The sequence below is a fragment of the Poecilia reticulata genome, linkage group LG13, assembly GCF_000633615.1.
Source record: "Poecilia reticulata strain Guanapo linkage group LG13, Guppy_female_1.0+MT, whole genome shotgun sequence".
Lineage (NCBI taxonomy): Eukaryota > Metazoa > Chordata > Actinopteri > Cyprinodontiformes > Poeciliidae > Poecilia > Poecilia reticulata.
The window spans coordinates 29,695,019-29,715,134 of NC_024343.1; the positions used below are offsets into that span (position 1 = coordinate 29,695,019).

Here is a 20,116-nt window from a genome sequence, read left to right on the forward strand (position 1 = left end):
GGTAAAAAGAGGGCAAACGGTAAAAAGAGGGCAAACGGGTAAAAGGAGGGCAAAAGGGTAAAAGGAGGGCGAACGGGTAAAAAGAGGGCAAACGATAAAAAGAGGGCAAACGATAAAAAGAGGGCTAACGGGTAAAAGGAGGGCAAACGGTAAAAAGAGGGCAAACATCCACGCCTCGATTTCCTCATCCTTCGCTTTTAATTGAGCTCAGAGAATCAGAACCACTCAGAAAACTTTTAATAAAATTATAAAGAAACATGAATGACAATAAAGTCAATGTGAGAATAAACTTTATGGTACTAATATCATTATTATGGTAACATGACTTTATCCTCGTATTATTTTGACTATTCTTGTAATATAACTATTTTTGGCATTACTAGAACTTTATTCTGGTAATATTTTTACTGTTTTTCCATAATGATGTAATTCTTATATTATAAATTTATTTTCCTAATATGATTTTAATCTTATATTTGTATTATTTCCACTTTACTCTTGAAATTTTATTTAAAAATTTTTTTTTCTTATTATGGCTCAACTTCATTTTTATTTACAATTCTTCAGGTACAACAACTTCCTCAAGAAGCAACTTAAACTTTCTAGCAAAAACGATTAAAAAAATTAGCAATTTTGACTGCAACTTTTTGAAAAGGGCTTCACAAAATCAGTAATTTTATTGTGAAAGAATAAAAAAAACGTTGCAACATCCTGGAGGGGCTGATTATGGGCTTCTTGAATCCATCTGGGAGGAAACTAATGAGTGGAGACACAGATCTTCAACTCCGTCTGATTAAAGACTTTATTAAAGGAGGACAGAAAGGGAGGGAGGGAGGGAGAGGAAGACGGTTGGAGTTGGAAAGAGGTGAAGGGAGTTGGGACGAGAAAGCAGAGAAATTTTATCCAACAGAGGTAGAAACCACAATGCAAAAGCTAGCTGCTTTCTTGTTTGGACAAACAACAACAACGTCCTCTTTTTCCCAGCTGTTCATGTTCCCCTTAAATGCATCGCGATAATCATTTCATATCAGTCGATATCAATAATTATTGATTAGTTTTTTGATTCTAAATCTCTGAAATACTGCCAGCCTGGTGTCGTCACCTTTCCCGTTTTATCCACACTTTTTGATCCATGACGTTGTATTTTTTGTTTTCAAGCAGTTATGAGGCAACAGTGGAGAAACATTAAACTGCTGCAGCGCCAGCCACTCAAAAGGCTGTTGCTAGGCAACCAAGGAATGAGTGAGTTTCTAGGTAACCGGAGAGAGAGAGAGAGAGAGAGAGAGAGCTAGTTGGCGTTTTCCATCTGCCTACATAAAGTCAATAACACTATATATAACCACAGACGTGTTATCATGTCAATAGATAAACGGTCCAATAGAATATTAAATACATAGAATATTTACTGGACTCCGATCCAGAACCGCACAGCATTCTGGGAGATGTAGGCAGAGCCAAGGCTTTAGCCACTCAACCGCTCACAGCTAGCAAACCAGGTTGCTGGAATCAACCAACTCACTCACTCTTCTGTTACCTAGCAACTCACTCACTCTTCTGTTGCCTAACAACCCACTCACTCTTCTGTTGCCTAGCAACAACCTACCGAGTAACTGACGCAGCAGCAGTTTAAGGTTTTGCCGCTCTGCCTCTTGAAAATTAATAACAGTGTGGAGTGAAAACTGGATAAAACAGGAAAGGTCACACCACCAGTCTGGCTGTATTTCAGATATTTAAAACAAAAAACTAATCGTTAATTATCAATATTGACTAATCTAAAATGTTTTTATCGTGATAAGATTTTCAGCCAAAGAAGGGAAGGAATTAAACTCCTTATGTTCTGGAAAGATGGTCAACCCTCTTGAAATAGGAGAAAACTCAGGTTTTTAAGATCAACCAACGTCAGATTTAATCATTAATCGATAAGAAGCGTCGGTGCCTCAGACAATGGAAGCATGTGTTTGGTGTCCGGACGGAGCATCAGCCGTCCTGGAGGTGACAAAGAGGCCAAGGCGGCCCCAGAGCGCTCTGACGCCACAGTCCCTGCGTCCGCTGCCGTGGAGTGGGATCAGACAGGCGGAGGAATGAAAGGCGAGGCCCTCGGGGATCAGACAGTCACATCCCACAAAGCCCTGTTTACCAAGGACACACACACCCCCGCCTCCTCCCAGCAGCGCCTCTGTTCACCCTAAAGCCCGACTCTCCCCGAGTGCCAGGGCCGGGACCTGGGAGACGGCGCTAATTCCAGCCTGAGGCGCAGAGAAAGGGAGACGGAGCCGCTGAATGGTACAGTATGTGAAACCCCGTCTTAATTGGCGATTGTTCTGGAACGTCTTGTTTTTCCTGGGAATCTGCGAGGCGGCCCGGTTGTTTCCCAAGGTCCTGAACAGCGGGGATTAACCGCGGGGAGGAAACTCAATAGCGCCTCGGACACTGGAAACAGATCTCCGAGTATCGCCGCCAAACAAGGCCACCTTCAAGACCTTTTGCAAAGCGCATGTAACTAACAACCCTGGGCCTTTGTCTAGGCCCTCTGGGCGCTTCCAGCTGATTTCACAGGCCTTTCAGCGCAGACAGAAAGGTAATGCTGAGGGATGGCAGGAACGTCTGTGGGCCCTTCTTGGCCCGTTCCAACCAAAGTTAGTTCACCAAAACGAACACAATGACAAAAAATGTAATAAAAACGGTAATTAATGGGGAAAAACTATAACTGGAATACATTGTGCGTTTATAAATGTAAAACTTACTGAAATTATAGCCATGCTACAAAGACGTAGCTATCATGTCTTTAATTGGTTTTTGGATTAACCAATTAATAATTTATTAGAAAATGTGCTTAACAGGCATTTTTTCTTACATAATGTGAACCAAGTTAAGCTAAAATGTCACTTGAGGAGTTTTGAGAAAAACAAGTTTGTTTTTATTATCTTAAATACAAAATTTATAAATTTTTTATTCAGTTTTGACTCATTTACTTCTCTGAATATGTTGTTTTTTCAGTAAATTGCCCTTTTTGAGTTTGTATTCCCCAGTTAACAATTAATCTGCTCCTGAATTAGGTGACAATTATTTTAAAAAATTGATTAATAAAAATAAATCACGATTAATCTGATTGTTTCGTTCATTCATACAAAAATCAACAGAATTTCACTGCCTTGTACCAAAGTGTGTAAAGGATTACAATATGTAAACAATCAATCAGATTAATTAGAAAGAAGGGTTTTTATCTTAAAAAACTTAAAATTTTATTATTTTTGGTTTAATTACTGCTCTAAATATGTTGGGGGTTTTTAAGCAACTTGCCTTTTTTTAAATTCTGTTGACTCAATAATCAATTAATCACAATTAATCGTTTCATCGCTACAAAAATCAACTGAATTTGACTGTCTTGTAACTTTATAACCGTTTTGGAGTGGGTTAAAATTAGTTTCTTCAAACAGAATCTGGTCCAAATTGTGATCGTTTTAACTGAATACGAACAGAAGTTATCAAAGTTAACCAAAACGATCAAAACAAAGAGATCGGATCCAGCTGCCGTGGTTACGATGGGTTCCATCGTAACCACGGCAACAAGCTCCGTTCAGCTTCTTCCTGATTGGTTCCCGACGCCACAAACAAAAAGGTTCTCAAACTGCGGTACCGGTCCCACAGGTAGTACTTCAGTTACCCTAACGACTATTTTAGTAACCGATTTTTCTGATGATCAATCAGATAAAGAAAAATGTAATTTAGCCTCAATTTTTTTACACAATATTGGAAATACATTGAAAGAGTAAAATAAACAATTAAGGTCTTTTTTAAAATAAGGTTTCAAATGTATGTAGGGGTGCAACTAATGATTATTTTTGTAATCGATTATTCTGACGATTAATTGGTTAATAAAATTGGCACCGTCCAATTAAGGCTCTTTTCCTTAAAGACCTTAAACTTCTTAAGGTTTTTTTTATACAATATTAGAAATACATTACAATATGCAAATTAATAATGAAATATACTAAGCAATAAATTACTTTTGCAAACAAGAACTTAATGTAATTTCAGGATGCAAAAAGCAATAATATTAGAAATCAGTTATTTCTGATGATTCGTTGGATGAAAAATTCATTTTCCAGATTTTTTCATTTAGCTTAAGATTTATAAAGCAATATTACAAATAAATCTAAAGAGGCAAATACATAAGTAAATCCCCTTTTATAAATAAAAAACAAACAAAATGTAGCAATATAGCTTTCCTTCAGTGAACTTTAACCAGGTGAAAATGTTTTGGGTAAAATATTTGCTTAGACAAAGATGTTTTTATCTGAAATGCAGAGTGAATTTGTATGTTGCACAGTTTCAGCTTAATTACTGCTCAGAACATTTAATCAAATCTAAATGTTCTCTCAGCAAACGGCCTTTTTTCAGTTTCTGTAATCCAGTTAACGATTAATCGATTCCAAAGTTAGTTGACGGTTATTTCAATAATCAATTAATCGCGACTAATCCAATTAAAATTGATGTGGCGGCCAAAGAACAAAAGCAGCAAAAAAGACGAGTTGAAGACCAGTAAATTGATTTTTCAGCTCTGAATTACTGCAGAAAAGACCTGAATCCACCGGTCCATTAAGACACCAGTGCAACCAAATCCAAAGTCTTCTTATCGATCTGAAACGGCTCGATTCCAATCCCATCACCCCGACAATGTCAGACTTGTTCTACTTTCATATGTGGTTCTAGTTTGAACTAATCCGACTGGCTTCAACAGTCTGAACGGTCATGTCGCATTTTTTATTTTAAGGTTTTATTGGCTCTAGTGGCCTTTATTTGATAGTTAATTGACAGGAAAGTGGTTAATAAGAGGAGAAGACATGCGGTAAAGGCGGCCAGGCCGGGAATCGAACCTGCGACAGCTGCAACGAGGACTCAGGCCTCCATATGTGGTTGTGCTGAACCGCTGCGCCACCACAGCACACCCAGTCATGTCGCATTTTAGCTGATTTTTACGTCGTTGACGTGAGACCCGCATCGTAATTTTGCACCAGAAGAAGTCAGACACGATAAATCGGGACGTAAACGACTGAAAATCCGAATAATGAAAGAACCGCATCAGGTCACAATCACACCGAGTTCTGACATCCAAGCAGGCTGGAGGTTCACTTTTTCTTCTCAGCTTCCTTCATATTGTTCTGATTGTGTGACAAAAATGTCGACTCCAGTTGCGCAACAATTTAAAAATGGATCCAGACGCGGCGCCCGTCATAAACAAAGTGCTGCTGTGTGACGTCAGCGTTCTTCTTCTGCGCGCTTCGTCAACCGTTCACACAGAAGTTTGATTGCTGTTGCGTTTCATTAAAAGAATGAATAACCATGCAAAAAACAACAAAAAAAAGATTTCAGAAAAATTATTTAAAAACTTGAAGTCGACTCCACGTCTTAAAATAACAAACAAAACAATATCAAACAGAAAAAAATCAATAATTTTCTAAAATTAATATCTTAAAATATGCTAAATTCATAAAAAATGTAATTTGGCCTAAAACATGTTAATCACAAGCCTCATTTTTTGTTGTCGAAAGTCTGGACTGGTGTTTCCACCCTGGTTATGTCATCGCTATGGTGGCTAATCATCGTTTTCTTAATTCTGATGATTGCCAGACTTAAGAAACAGGAAACCATAAAGGACTTGAACGACGGCATGAAGTAGGCACAGAAAAACAAAAAGCAATGAATCATTTAAGACTGGATGACACTGATCTATAAGAGCCTCACAAAGCCGCTTCCAACCCCAGCGAGAGCCATTACTCACAAAATATGAAACAGCGGAAAACCTTCCTAAGAACTGGCTGTTCAACCAAAGCCACTAAATCGCTTCGGTCAGCGTCCACGGTTCAACGCCGAGACAGGCGGGGAGAAAACAGAAGACTGGTTCTGCAAAAACAGACTCTGCCGACCGGAAAGAACACAAAGGCCACATTCACATCCCCACAAACATCTGGACCATCTGAGGAGATGCGAACAGACTCCATGAACGCACAAGGTAGAGCATCCTGCAACGCGTCAGCCGTTGGTTAAACCAACAATTCAGACAAAGAGCCGAACACGGCGGAGGCAGAGTGGTGATCTGGGAACACGGCGGAGGCAGAGTGGTGATCCGGGCCGGCTCTGCTGCAGCCGCAGCATCTGAACCAGAAAATCAGACAGGAAAACAACATTCACTGGGTGATAAACCGTCCCAGACTTTATCACAATAAACGATAATGTGGCTGTTTTGACACCATTTTATATAATAATAGTAATAATGGATTAATAATGATCAGATTCTCAAAGATTAATAAACTTTCAGTTCTAGTGAACATTTAACACTGGAAATGGAAAACATTTTAAATAAATACACAAAACAACAAATAAAATGAATTATAAAGTCTTTGTAGACAAAACAAAAGGAGCTGGTTGAGGAAAAAAACACCAAACTGACGACTTTATTGGCCAATTATTGGTAGAAATATGGCAAAATATAAGAGCTTGTTTTAAGTAAATCATTCCTTATTATTGATTTTAAAAAAGAACCGTTTCCACTGCACATTATTTCTTCGACTGTCTCATCTTGGAACAGTCAATAATTATTTTCTTGAAACAAGAAAATAATTATTTTCTAGTGGAAAAATATTTCCACTAGAAACTAGATAAAATATACTTGGTAAGAGTTTGTTATCTTTATAGTGTAAAATGAAGGTTTTGGAGGGGCTTAGTCAAATATTCTGAAATACAGAACTTAAAAAGCATCACCAACTCAAATTTAAGACTTTCTAAGACCATTATGAATTAAATTTATCTATGGCAACAGAATCAAAATCAATCAATCAAATTTTATCTGTATAGCAAATTTCAGCAGCAAGGCATTTCAAGGTGCTTTACATAATTAAAAAACAAAATAAAAAGAAGTGATGAAAGCTGCAGCTCTGTTCTCTTTGGTTCCTCCTTTTCAGCTTCGTCTCCCTTCAGAGTAACAACTTTGTTGAAATAAATTTCTTAAACTGGAGCTTGATCACCGTGTTTACAAGTTTATGTCGCACCAAAAGCTGAACTTACATCAATGCAGTAGCAATGCTAACTGTTTTCTGTGCTAAGCTTTTAGCATCATATAGTTTGGAGGAAATCCAACAATAAACGATAAATTTGCACTTAAACCATAACAGACGGGAAAAAACCCCCATAAAACTAGCTGGCTAGCTAGGAAGGTTATGTTAGCATCTAGCTAGCAGTAGCCTCAACAGATTTGAAGACATACGAGTTTCCTGAGAGAAAAAATTAAGAAAGAAAGGAATAATTTAGAACTACATAGAAAACAAAAGATGAAATAGTTCTTCCACAGCAAAATGTGCAGCCTGTGATGTGATGAACGCATTAAGTTTTAGACATTTTAAGGTCTTAATTTTAGACTTTTTAAAAATGCATGAACCCTGTTGCAGAAGAAACTTGGAAACACTGTAAAAAAATAAAAAAACAACTTTAAAAATATCAAAATGGCTCCAAAGATTCATATAATAAACTGGTCGGTATATGGGAGAAAATTCAAATATCAAATTAGTTTATTAAGCTGAAACTATTGTGTTAAAAATGAGTGAAATGAGATAAAATAAACCTTTATGAACTTTTTTAAACCTGTGCAGCAAAACGATGAGCATCCAAGCAGTGCAGCGGCTCTGAAACGCCTGCAGAGATGAAACTGTTGCTTTTGCCGTTTTGTTTGTTGCTCGGCAGGCGTGAGAAAGAAAGAACTTTTCAGTCGTCTGCGTGATAAATGGACTCTGAAAGTATGATAAAGCTGAAGCAGCGGCTGTAGATCCATGGAGGGGAGGATTTATGTGACTGGAAAACTTGAACCCCCACAAGCAGACGGCTCAACCAAAACAAACACGCAGAAAAAAAAGAAAGAAAAAAAGTTAAAATATAATTAGTCTTCTTCACCGAATCCACAAATCTTTTGCAAACAAACCAGCTGTCTTACAAGCCTGAGGACCTCAAGATAAATACTTGCTCCTAAACAGAAAGTGTGAACACTTTATTTAGGCTGTCTAAATGTTTATCCGTCTCCATTTGTAGCATGTCTCGCTTGTTGTGCGTGCGGCGATTGCAAAACAAACTCAGAGGGCGATAAATCCACACATCTGGCCCCTAAAATAAAGACGGAACTCCTTGGAAACCCGTTTCTGATGCGAGAGGAGTTTTCTGCGGAAGAAACAACCACAAGAAACCGACGCAGCAGAAACGGCAAACGTTGCATCTCTTACAGATATCGACCAGCTTTGTCCGCGAGGTAGGAGTGTCTGCTACAAAAAAACGCAAAATCCTGCCAAATATTTTTGGTCTGGTTTCTGGTCCGTAAGAAAAAACAAACTTTAATACTCATGAAGAAGTACTGGAGAGATTATTCAGTTATAACATGGGGAAAGTGTCTGATGAGTGAAATAATCTGGAACTAGTTCTATTTCTGATTCAGCACTGAAGGGCACATATCATGCAAAATTCACATTTTGCACATTTTTTGGTTTCCACTGCTTCTGAAAACATTCCAAGTGTTTTAAAAAGAAACACCCATCTGGTTTTTGTTTCGGCAGTAAATTAGTGTTTTTTGGTGTCTGGAAAATGAATCGTTTCAAAAACCGAATGCAATGTCGCAAGTCGGCAGGAACTACAGGTCACCTAGTAACCACAGACCGTTGCCTAGCAACCAGAGTGGAACGCCGCCCGTCACCTAGCAACCCAAACTGAGTTCCAGCACGTTCAGTCAGCTGGTTCCTATATCCGCTGTACAATGGCTGCTGGAACAGACAAAGGTTTAGCTGCTGGCTTGCAGTCGTTTTGTGTTGATTATATTCCTGTCCTAACCTGTTCAAGGAGGCAAAACGGGTCGTTATTTATTTGAAACAAGCTCTTGTATCCTGTAACTTGTAAGTTGGTTTTGTCTCGTTTCAAGGGTTCCAAAACTAGACCAAAAATACTTGGTGAGACTTTGTGTTTTCGCAGTGCAGAACCAGTCTGAATTAGATTATTCTGCTCACTTTAAATATCTTTTATAAATAGGGGTTTCTGCTGCTCCCTGAAGGGCCACATGTTGGTGGAGGGGAGGCCCAAAATGGCAGCCGCAACCACAGAACCAGAGGCAGGCAGCGGCGGTCTCCACGCTGCCTCTCGCTCTGATCTGGGAGGAAAACAGCCCTTCAAACAAGAAGCCTGTTTGTCAGCTAAAAGGGGAGAGCCAGGCCCTGCATGCGCTGGCCCTTAATATAGTCTCGCTGATCTGTGCGTCGGCTTCCAGAGCGGCACAGGCATTCCTGTCCCTGCCGAAAACCCGCCCCAGTCAGATGGCACTCATTGGTTCGGCGTTTTGGGAGTAGAGAGCTGCGGTCGCCCGCGGGTTTCCAGAAGGAGGAGGCGGGCAGGCGGGCGGGCTCCTGGGGGCCTCGGCGCTGAGGTGACGGACCGACTGAACGGGGTCACTTACAGGAAGGGAAACAGAAATGAATACTGCAAACAGGAAAAGCCAAAGAATGCAGAAGAAAGAAAAATCGCTTCACATCTCCTCTGGTTCACAAGTTCAGCGCCAGAGTTTCTCCTTCCTGGAGGGGAGAAGCTAAGAAAACGACAGAACAATGGCGGCCATCGGTCGTCTTTTGGACGACTTCAGTTTGATTCTGGCAGAACCGCAAAGTTCGGGTCAAGATCCGACCAACATAAAAACACGGAAAGAGACAGTGCACCCTCTTTTGGTACCAAATGTTTTATGTGTCAGGGTATATTAATGAAAACTCTGGTCTTTACCAAGTCTTAAATGCATGGAATCTAGAGAAATAACAAATGATCATTTCAGTAAATCAATTATTATGACGATTAATCGGATACAATTTTGGGCTAAATTGGCACATTCTGCACATTCACCTCTTAACCTTTTTATACAATATTGGAAATGCATTAAAAGAGGCAAATAAACTGAATTATTTCCCATTTCAAACAGGGTATTAAATGTATGTAATCTAGTTGCACTGACGATTATTTTAGCCATCGATTATCCAGGTGATTAATCGATTAATCGGACAAAAACTGGCACATTCTGCAGATTTTTCATTTTTATACAATATTGGGAATACATTAAAAAATAACAAATACATTTCTTTTTAAAGAAGAAATAAGTATTTTATTGCTTAAAATGCAATAATATAGTTTCCATTTCTTGAATTTGAACCGAGTGAAGCTAAAACTTTGCTACTTGTTGAGTTTTGTGTAAAACACATTTAAAGACAAAGTTGTTCTTATCTTGAATGCAAAAGGTTTTTGTATTTTGTAAAGTTTTGGCTTAAATAATGCTCTCAATATGAGTAGTATCTGAATTGGCCAAGAAAAGGCAAAACTCAATTAAATGCAGACAGTTGACGATTAATTGATTACTAAATGATTATTTCAGTCATCGATTAATCGTTTCAGTCCTCCTGTAATCCAACCTCAAACAGATTTTAGGGATGCATATATCAGCACTAGCATCGGGATTGGCAGATGTTTGTTATTGTTTTAAGCACATCAGTATCGGTCCAATAAATAAAACTGTATCGACATCATCAACCGATATTTATTTCTATTTTACTCGTTTCTGGTGGAGGAAGTTGGTGTCATTTGTCTGGTCATGTGACCGTGATAATGCAGCGCAGGACTGTGGGGGGTTTAACTTCAGCAGTTGAGGTATTTTTTTCAACCCATATCATTAGATTCAGGTTTGGACTTTGACTAGGCCAATGTAGCTCCTCCAGTTTGGGTCAAGCTTCAGTCATCAGACTCAAATTTGACTTAAATTCACATACAAAGGAGCTTGTGGTTGATTTTTAGTCTACCTAGCTCCTGCTGCTGATTAAGCCCACATCATCAATCTTCCACCACCGTGCTCGACATCCGTTGACTGGAAATAGTTTTAAAAGTCCTAATAACCCCTTCCAGATCGATGATGTCCTTTGGAAACCTTCGTTTCCAAAGTAAAACCTGTTGCTTTTATAGAAAGTCAAACTCATGATGACCACTTAATAAACGCAGCTAATTGGTACCAGTTAGCTGGTACCAATTAGCGAGTTTAAATGGTGAACTCCATGGAAGCAGTGGGGGTGTACTTAGTTTTCAGAACACATTTTCCCTCTCTGTTTAATAAATATCGTCAGTAGAGAATCTGCTGCAGTGTGGACTAGATTTAAATGTTTATAGAAGCAGATGAGTTTTATTCTGACCAGAAACATAAAAGAGGACAGATTTCTATTTTCCAATGGTTGGAAGAAGAAGCAGAAGCAGCAGAAGAAGAAGAAGCAGCAGAAGCAGCAGAAGAAGCAGAAGCAGCAGAAGAAGAAGAAGCAGCAGAAGCAGCAGCAGCAGCAACAACAGTGGCTGCAGCATCATCCCCCACTGCGTCAACTAAAACGTTCCAGCATTTTCATTATCTAAAGCTGCCTGGATGGTTTATTCTTCTTCATAGCAGCCGTGTGTGTGGTACTGATCCACATTCCCTTATCATGCTGGGGACACACACACACACACACAGCAGGAGCCTGTATTCCCACTACATTAACACAAACCAACCCATCTTTCAGAGAAGAAGCAAACAGTTTGCCTCCGCTGCCTTTCAGTGGCTGCCTCCCAACATCTGTTTCTGCTGCACCAAAAACTGTTTGTTTGTTTTAACAATTACGGCCCGATGTTTCTCATTTCATTTCTCCAATCTTTTGAAAGCCATTACCCGGTTTCAGGTCCTTTTCTGCTCCAAACCTTCAGAAACTCGATCCAGTCGTGTGTTGGGAACAGGCGGTTAGAGGACGCCGCTGACATTTCAGCGAGGGTTCAGACGAAGACCACGGGTCGTCTGAAAACCCGACTTGGAGACTCAACGCGAAGCTGTTTGGATCGTCTGTCAGACTCGGATGGGGGCGAGGGAGGAAACACTGAGGAGTTTTGAAGGAGAGAAATGTGTTGCCCAGTTAAAATAACCACGCTGCGAGTTCTGAGCTGATAAGAAGTGCTACTAATGACAGAGACACGTAAACATTCAGCTACTGCTTTCAGTCCAGCGCTCACAGTCTCAAGTCACCAGCACATCTTTCCCAGTGACCCCCGTCTCAAGGCTGCTGGGTGTTGTCAATCAGCACCCTGCCCCGCTGCCCAACGCTGGCCGTCTGAAACGACCCTCAGGTTCAAGTATCACTCACCAGTAACCAACAGAACCAATGTCAGCGTTAGAAACCAGTTAGGGCTGCAGCCAACAATCATTGTAATATCGATTAATCGATTACTCTTAACGATTAATCGAATAAAATTTGCACAGTTTACAGCTTTCTCATTTAACCTCTTAAGCCTTTTCTATTAGAAATACATGAAAAGATGGAAATAAATAATTCAATTCCTTTTTTAAATAATAAACTTTTTATTGCTTGGTAAATCTGAACCCGGTGAACCTAAAACTAAACCACTTGAAGAGTTTTGACTATTTATCATATTTAGACGAAGGTGTTTTTATCTTAGATGCCTGTTTAAATAGTCTATATACCCCAGTTAACGATTAATTGATTAACGAGTTAGTATGTGATTATTTAAATAATTGATTAAACACAATTATCTTGATTAATCACAACTTGACTGATTGTTTCATCCCTACTTTGATGTGGCAGCTAATGAGCAAAAGCACCAAAAAAGATGATTTGTTCATTAGGTTGGTGATGTGGGTTAACAATTAATCTGATAAATCTGATTAGTCGTTTCATCCCCTGGTGGGATGAAGCAAAGTATAAGTACTCTGTTACTGTACTTAAGTACATTTTTCATGTATATGTACTTGTGGGTACTTTTGACTTTTCTGAATATCACATTTAGGGTGTTTTCACACCTGACCGTCCGGTAGAGTCGGTTCAAAATTACAACATTTGTTACATTTTCATCTTACTTCCAATACTGATTATTCTTAAAAGAAAGTATTTACTTTATTCAGGTAAAATATTTATGTGGCACTTTTACTAGAGTACATTGTTACCTGTTTACTTGTAGTTTTACTTGTACACTGTTTCTCCCCAGCACTGTTAGAAACTACAGCAGCGTGACTCAATCGCAGAGCAATGAGAGGCGTCAGAAGTTCAAACCACGCCGGGTTTTTAAGTTTGGGAATGACTGGCTGGAAGGTCAAACACCAGCCATAAAACAAGCCTCTAAATTCCTCTGTGTTGTATCTGAGCTCTCTGCCCGTCAGAGATCGAGTTCCCCCTCTTGTTAATTACATGGATCCCAACTAAGAACTCCAGACACTTTAGTAAATAAACAGGACGTACGCCGATGCACTGCGGGTAAACATAATAAAATCATAAGGGTTAAGGAGACACGTTTTGATGAACGACAACCACTCTTAAAGGGGCAGTATGAAGAGTTTTCCAGGCGCATCATGTTATTTTACAGGACAATCAAGTAACTATATGTTTCATTCAGTTATAAAAAAGCTGTATGCAAGGAGGCGCTGTGGTGGCGCAGGGGCAAAGCACAGCCCACATATTGAGGTCTTAGTCACGCCGGTGGTCGCAGGCTTGACTCCCGGCCTGCCGCATGTCTTCCCCTCTCCTTCCTGTTGAACGACCTTCAAAATAAAGGCCCCTAGAGCCAACAAGACCTTAAAAGAAAAGCTGTATATGTCAAGCATAACTTTAAAAGATATCTCACGTCCGTCTCTTTAAGAAGCTCCTGCTCTTAACGACACTTCGCCTTCAGCAGGTCATCACAACCATGCTCCTCATTATGCCGTTTACAGCCGATATGCATATGCATGCATGAAGGAATCAAAGCAGCAACATTAGGTTTGTTTTTGATGAGGGAATAACATTATAACAGCATAAATATCAGAAAAGTTTATTTTGCATCAGATTCAAAACTACAGGCTCTAGAAAAGTGGAGCACATTTTTTATTTTTCATGAGTTAAATAAAAATCAGAAACTAATCAGCCATCCAGACGAAAACCTGAACTCGGTCCATTTCTATGAAGAACAGTGCAGGTCCTTGAAATAATGGCCAGTTTCACAAGCTGCTGTTGAATTTGACGCCATAATAAAATAAAGAAGCAAAACACAATTTGGAAAATTCAAATCCATTCACATTAGGATGAGCATTCAGGTTTGCCTAATGGCTTGAAAAATTAAGAGAAATTATCAGTCAGACTCACTTATTTCCATCTTAAATCATTTGTGAGAATATCGTCACCAGCTAATCGTTAGCTGCTCACTGTTAGCATCAGCTTTCAAGCTTCTTGGTGGAATCAACTTATGCCACCATTTCATTTATCAACGACACTGAAACACATTTTACCGCATCTTGTTGCATAGACAGAGAAAAAGGAACAACAATTAATAAGATAAAATAAAAAAGATCCAAAATCCAAGCAACGTAAGAAAACCCTGACTGGCTAGTTGTTAGCAGCTAACAGTTAGCATCTGTGTTGAGGAATCTTGTCTGCACTAATGAGCTATTTTACAGTTTCTACAAAGTTTGGACTGCGTTTGATCGTCTGGATCTAATTACAGTGATGCTAGTACTGTGAGATTTACTAAATTTCTAATCATATCCTAATGATAAGGCAAGAAATTCACAAAATAATATGCTCACAAAATAGCTGACTCTGTTGTGTTGACAGTCGGCTAATAAGGACGTCTCATTAGCCTAGCACGTTATGCTGGGTTACATAAATACTGGAGTCTCTTTTAAAAAGTTTAATTGTTTGTGCAGAGTGTTCAAGATACCAGGAAAAAAAGAGTAACAAAACAATGACAGGAAGAATTCAAATGGTTTGTAAGCACTGTAAAAACACAGTTAGCTTACAGTTAGCATCTGATTCAATCTTAGGGTTAGTTTACAGCTGTTTAAGAGTCTGGACTGGATTTGATCATCTCTAGTTTAAAAACTACAAAAACATTGGCCAGACTTGATCTCTATAACTCTACACTGAACGGAGAGCTTTTAAAACTTTATTAAATCTTAATTTAATTTGTGAAAACATAAAAATGGGACATTAATGCTGCTTTATTGGCGTTATGACCATGTAAAAAACGCAACATATAGACTTGTCAGAGCTGGACTTCAGTATATAAAAATCTGTATCACTCTGTTTGGATAAGTTTTAGTTTTCCCCAAATTATTGCTGAACTTTTATCTCTCATTTGACACACCTGGTCTTCAGCCTCTAATCCATCACGCATTATTAAAACAAAGAGGTAATTAAGGTTGTTATTATAAAAAAGTGACAATTACATCACCCAAAAATACACTTATTGACATTTTTTCCTCTTTTTTGACATTAACCAAGAAAGGCACAGACAGTGTAGAAGCCAGAACTACAAGATTACAACTCACCTATGACCTCACTTCCTGTTTTTTTTTTTGTTTTTTTACCTTAAATGAAACCTCAGCCATAATTTGTCGTTGCTGGTGTGCATGTGGCTTCTCGAACATTAGGAAAAAAATCAAGAGAGCCATTATGAGAGCAGAGGCTGGTATCATTACACATGCTTACATTCAAATTGCCCACTTAACATAGTTTTCCTACAGCAACATGTGTTTATCATTAACGAGCGCCCTAATAGCTCAAAGATTATTCAGGCCCTCTTAATGGCGCGGTTGTGCTTTGTGCGGGTCGGCCTGATAAGAGCCAGGGCCACTAATGGTTTATTAATTCCCCCCCAAAAAAAGAGAAAAAAATGCTTTAAAAACAGTTTTAAAAAAATAAAAAATACTCTGACATCTCATTCAATCAGCGTCACGAAAACTTAGACGTACTGAGGAGGAAACAATTAAGACAAAAATACTCAACTAGCTGGTTTACTGGGTTGAGAATAAGGCAGCTATTGTTGAAATAATTCAGATTTTTTTTACATACGTCCTGTTTTTCATGACAACATGTTAAAGTTTACAAAAGTATCTGTACTCACAATTTGTTGAGAGGCTTTCATAGAAGCATAAATAGAGGAAAAAACAGCTGCAAGCGAGAAATGCTCAGTAATTTAGCAACATTATCAAGTCAATTAAGTTAAAGTGAGGTAAACTGAGGGAGAGAAACTAAAAAAAAAAAAAGCAAATTACTGCAAAAACAAAAGCACTTTGCACCAAAACGTGACGCTGGACCTGAGGAGTGAGCCTCTCTGCGTTGGTCGAAAGCGGCGCAGGGATCTGAAAGCCATCGGAAGCGTCTTCCTGTCCCGCAGCCGACGCAACAATGCATGTGCAACTGTTTGAACTTGGGGAGGGATTTGATCTGAGAGCAGCCATGTGTGTCCCACTGACTGCATGTCACGCATGTGAGAGAGAAAGAGACAGACTCCAGGTCCAAAACCGTCTCAGGGTGTCCGTCTCTCTGAAAACGTCCCCCAGACTCCAGCAATGCGGGACAAAAATCAACGTAAATGACGACACGAGTGAGCAAGTGTTTAAAATCACTGAGTGTAAGATTTGTGTTAGGAATCTTACAATTAAATCTCAAACAGATTGGAAAATAACCGTTAAAACCTTTTTCTGGTCTAAAAAACAAGATTTTAAAACCATTTTAGTGACTTTCTATTTAAACACGCAAACATTCCTGTTAAATTATGACGTCTTCAGTGAAGGTAGCGTTCTTAATGCGCTACTTTTTGCACCTTTTGTGACATCATCAAAGTATTTATCTGAAAGGTTAAAAAGTTTTCCATCTCTGGAGGAGATTTGGGAAAAAACCCAAACTTTGTGTTTGGTGTTGTGATGAAATGTAAAGGTAACACTGGTGTGTTCAGGGCGACATGTTTGTCCTTTTTAAACAGAAAAACAGCCTGCAGGAAATCTGCTTTCTACCAGGGTGCAAGGCGACTGTTCACGACTCAATAGAGCCGTTTATGGAATATTTATTTAAGCTTTTGTTTTCATTTAAGTCGCCCCAGAGAGAGCAGCAAGAAGTTGCATCTAAATTTTAAGCTTATGAATTTGTTTAAAGGACCAAACGCCAATATCAAGGGATAAAACAGATTTAAAGCAGTTTTAAAGTTGATCAACTTTTCTATTATAAGCCCAACTGGATGCCAGAGACTCTGTGGGCGTCTTCTCTGTTTATATGGAGCATAAAAAATACACCAACCTTCCCCTCTTGATGCTGTGCACTGCCAGTCCGCTGGCTGAAACATTTCCTTTGTGTAAAAGAAAACTAAATCTCATGTTTGGAAACATTCCCCATGGTAAAAAACACAAAGCGTGAAATCTAATGGAGGTTTTGGGAATGTTTTAAAACTAAAGCTGCGACTGGACTGACTACCTGAGCAGACAGCCTGACTAATTACTCATCATATCATCTTTTTGTCAAACTCCAGAAGAGCAAAGAACAGCAGAAAAGGTTCAGATTCTGTTAATTAAACAATACAAACAGGTGTTTGTTTATAAACTAATGGAGGAACACCAATCAGTTTGGGGGATGTTTTAAAACTAAAGCTGCAACTGGACTACCTGAGCAGATAGCCTGACTAATTAATCATCAGATATCATAATGTTATCTTTTCATATTCCGGAAAAGCAAAAAAATGCAAAAATTTTTCATATTCAGCAACTAAGCTTCAAACAAGCGTTTGTTTTTGTATCTTTAATATTTGCGTCAAAAGCAAAATAAAGGCATATTGGAGATGAACATACTTGCTTTTCTGTTTTAAACCATCAGTCAGATTTATCTTAACGCGATCAGTTCACGTCATTCCTGATCAGAACTTTTCCAAATCAGCATTATTTCCTTGTAAGATGAAGGGCTTGTTTCCAGCAGTGCCGAAACGCAAACATAACGCAGAAAACCAGGCCAGCTCGGCGCATAATGCATGCATTCAGAGGCAGAGTCCATAATGCTGCGCCGTGGCTTCATACACAAACTGTGTATTAACTCGGAGCCGTGCAGGGGCGCCCCCGTTCACCAGAGTTAACCAAACACCGCAACCACCGCTCCTTTTAGCGTCACCTTTCTTTTGTTATTCCCACTCAGGCTCCTCCGGCCCCGGTGCGCACACCGACCCTTCCCCCGAGCCCTGTCCGCCTGCCTTACCTCTCTTCCAGGAGGGCGAAAGCTGCGACGCGTCGGGTCCCTCAGCAGCGGCAAAACGCATTATTCTGATCCCAAATCCGTGCGGGGCCCTCCATTAGAAACGGGCTCAAAGTGCGCGGTGACGGGAGGAACATGAGAACTCTCGGAGGTGGAAACTTTTGTTTTTCTTTAAGACCCGTAAAGCAGCGATCGGCTTCGGCGGCCAAGGTGCGCCAACTTCCCCCAGTCTGGTTCTGGGCTCGAGTTTTTCGGGCCGAAACCTCTTGTTCCTGTCCCGTTAAGTGCAACTTCTAAAGCTCCCCGTCTCTTACTGCTGCCTCTTCCACACACGCATCTTTGAAGGCAGTCAGTGTCGAGTTGCTCAGCAAATCATGGCAGCGACCAGGCTGCTCGTCAAACCAGGAATGTCCCAGCCCCGCAGCTCGGCACGGCTCCTGGAGAGGGGCGGGAGGAGGCAGGAGGGAAGGAGCTGTGCATTAACAAGTTTTACAATCTAACGAGAAAATAACTTCCTCCTTCCCCCCTCTGAGCACACGTGTGGACATCGTTAAGGAATCGCCTAAGCCCGGGTGTCAAACTCATTTTCATTTTGGGCCGAATCAAGATCACGAATGTTTTCAAGAACCGCGTAACAAACAGGTCCAAGTGACACAAAGTAGAACCTCAGTATCCCTGCGGCCCGTAAGTACTGAGAGTTGGGTGGTAACATTTACTCAGTTACATTTACACGAGTAACTTTTTAGAAAAAAGTACTTTTAGGAGAATTTCTACTACTTTCTGCTCTTACTTGAGTAAAATTTCTGGATTTTTTTACCCACTGAATGAAAATCAAAGATGTTTCAACCAAACATTCACCAGACTCAGACACACACCTGCAGTTCCTGTTAAAAGTTTCAAAACTTTTTTTCTTGAAAGAAACGGATCTGGAAACATTTATTCGCCTGATTTTGTTATTTCAAATCCACTTAATTTTATATTTTGTTTGGTTTGATGATGTAATTTTTAAATATTAAAAGTGTTAATTTGATCATCTCTCTGCACTTGGGTCGCCTTTTTAACAAATAACTTTCTACTGGAGTCGTTTCTTGGACGGATACTTTTTACTTTTACTAGGACATTTTGGGTCATCTTCCAAACTAACACTGAACTTCTTTTAGATTCATCAGTGTCTCCACGGTTTCACGATTGTTTTTGTGACTTCTTCCAGTCAAAATCACAGATTTTCTCACTGCTAATTATACTTGTGTATGTGCTGCTCACACCCTTCCCTTTTCTCTATGCTAAGCTACAGCTAGTTCCACCAGGTCAGAACCTGCCATGAATGCTAAGGCTAGTTAGCATAGCCACTGATGACGGCTGAGAAATGGTTTTGAATGATAAGTTCTTTGTCTGCCATTAGCAACTTTAGCATCACATACACAGGGTTGATTGACAGAGTTAAGGCACTTGATGTAATTTAGTGTCTGGATTCTGTAGGGTCACATAAAAAGCTGTGGCGGGCCAGATTTGGCCCCTGGACCTTGAGTTTAACACATGTGACCAAAGCATTTTAAAAAGATCAATATAAAATTCCCCACCAATAATCAAATCGATATTAAACAACCCAGTCGAAAACTTAAAATAAAAAACTCAATTTAAAAATCTGAGAAGTAATACTTCTGTTGCCGGGTGTAAAATCAAGAAAAGTCTACTGAATTAGTCCAATAAATACATTGTTGATCTGCAGGTGTGTCAGTGTTAGCTACAAATGTGAGCTAACACATTTACACACAGAGTAAATAGTGTGTGTGCGTGTGTGTGTGTGCGTGTGTGTGTGTGTGTGTGTGTGTGTGTGTGTGTGTGTGTGTGTGTGTGTGTGCGTGCGCGTGTGTTAGGATCAACAATGTGCCAGGACAGGGTCCATACTTTTGCTGTGACGTCATCATTTTATCAATGTTTGTTTTCCTTCACGTCTAAAGATTAACTGACCGTTAGAGGAGGGTGGATCAATAATATTGATACCAAATCGGTATCAATATCAGATCTATACTTTAGTTTCCGAT

At 39.6% G+C, this 20,116-nt stretch overlaps 1 protein-coding gene across 1 annotated transcript in view; it reads right to left on the reverse strand.

The window, feature by feature from the left end:
• cdon (cell adhesion associated, oncogene regulated) overlaps positions 1-18,506 on the reverse strand; it is a 64,160-nt gene extending 45,654 nt beyond the window's left edge. Inside the window, exon 1 of the mRNA XM_008426440.2 lies at positions 18,075-18,506. The gene's annotated coding sequence lies outside the window, so the exon portion shown is untranslated. The remainder of the gene's footprint in view (positions 1-18,074) is intronic.
• Between the last annotated feature and the right edge of the window lie 1,610 nt (positions 18,507-20,116).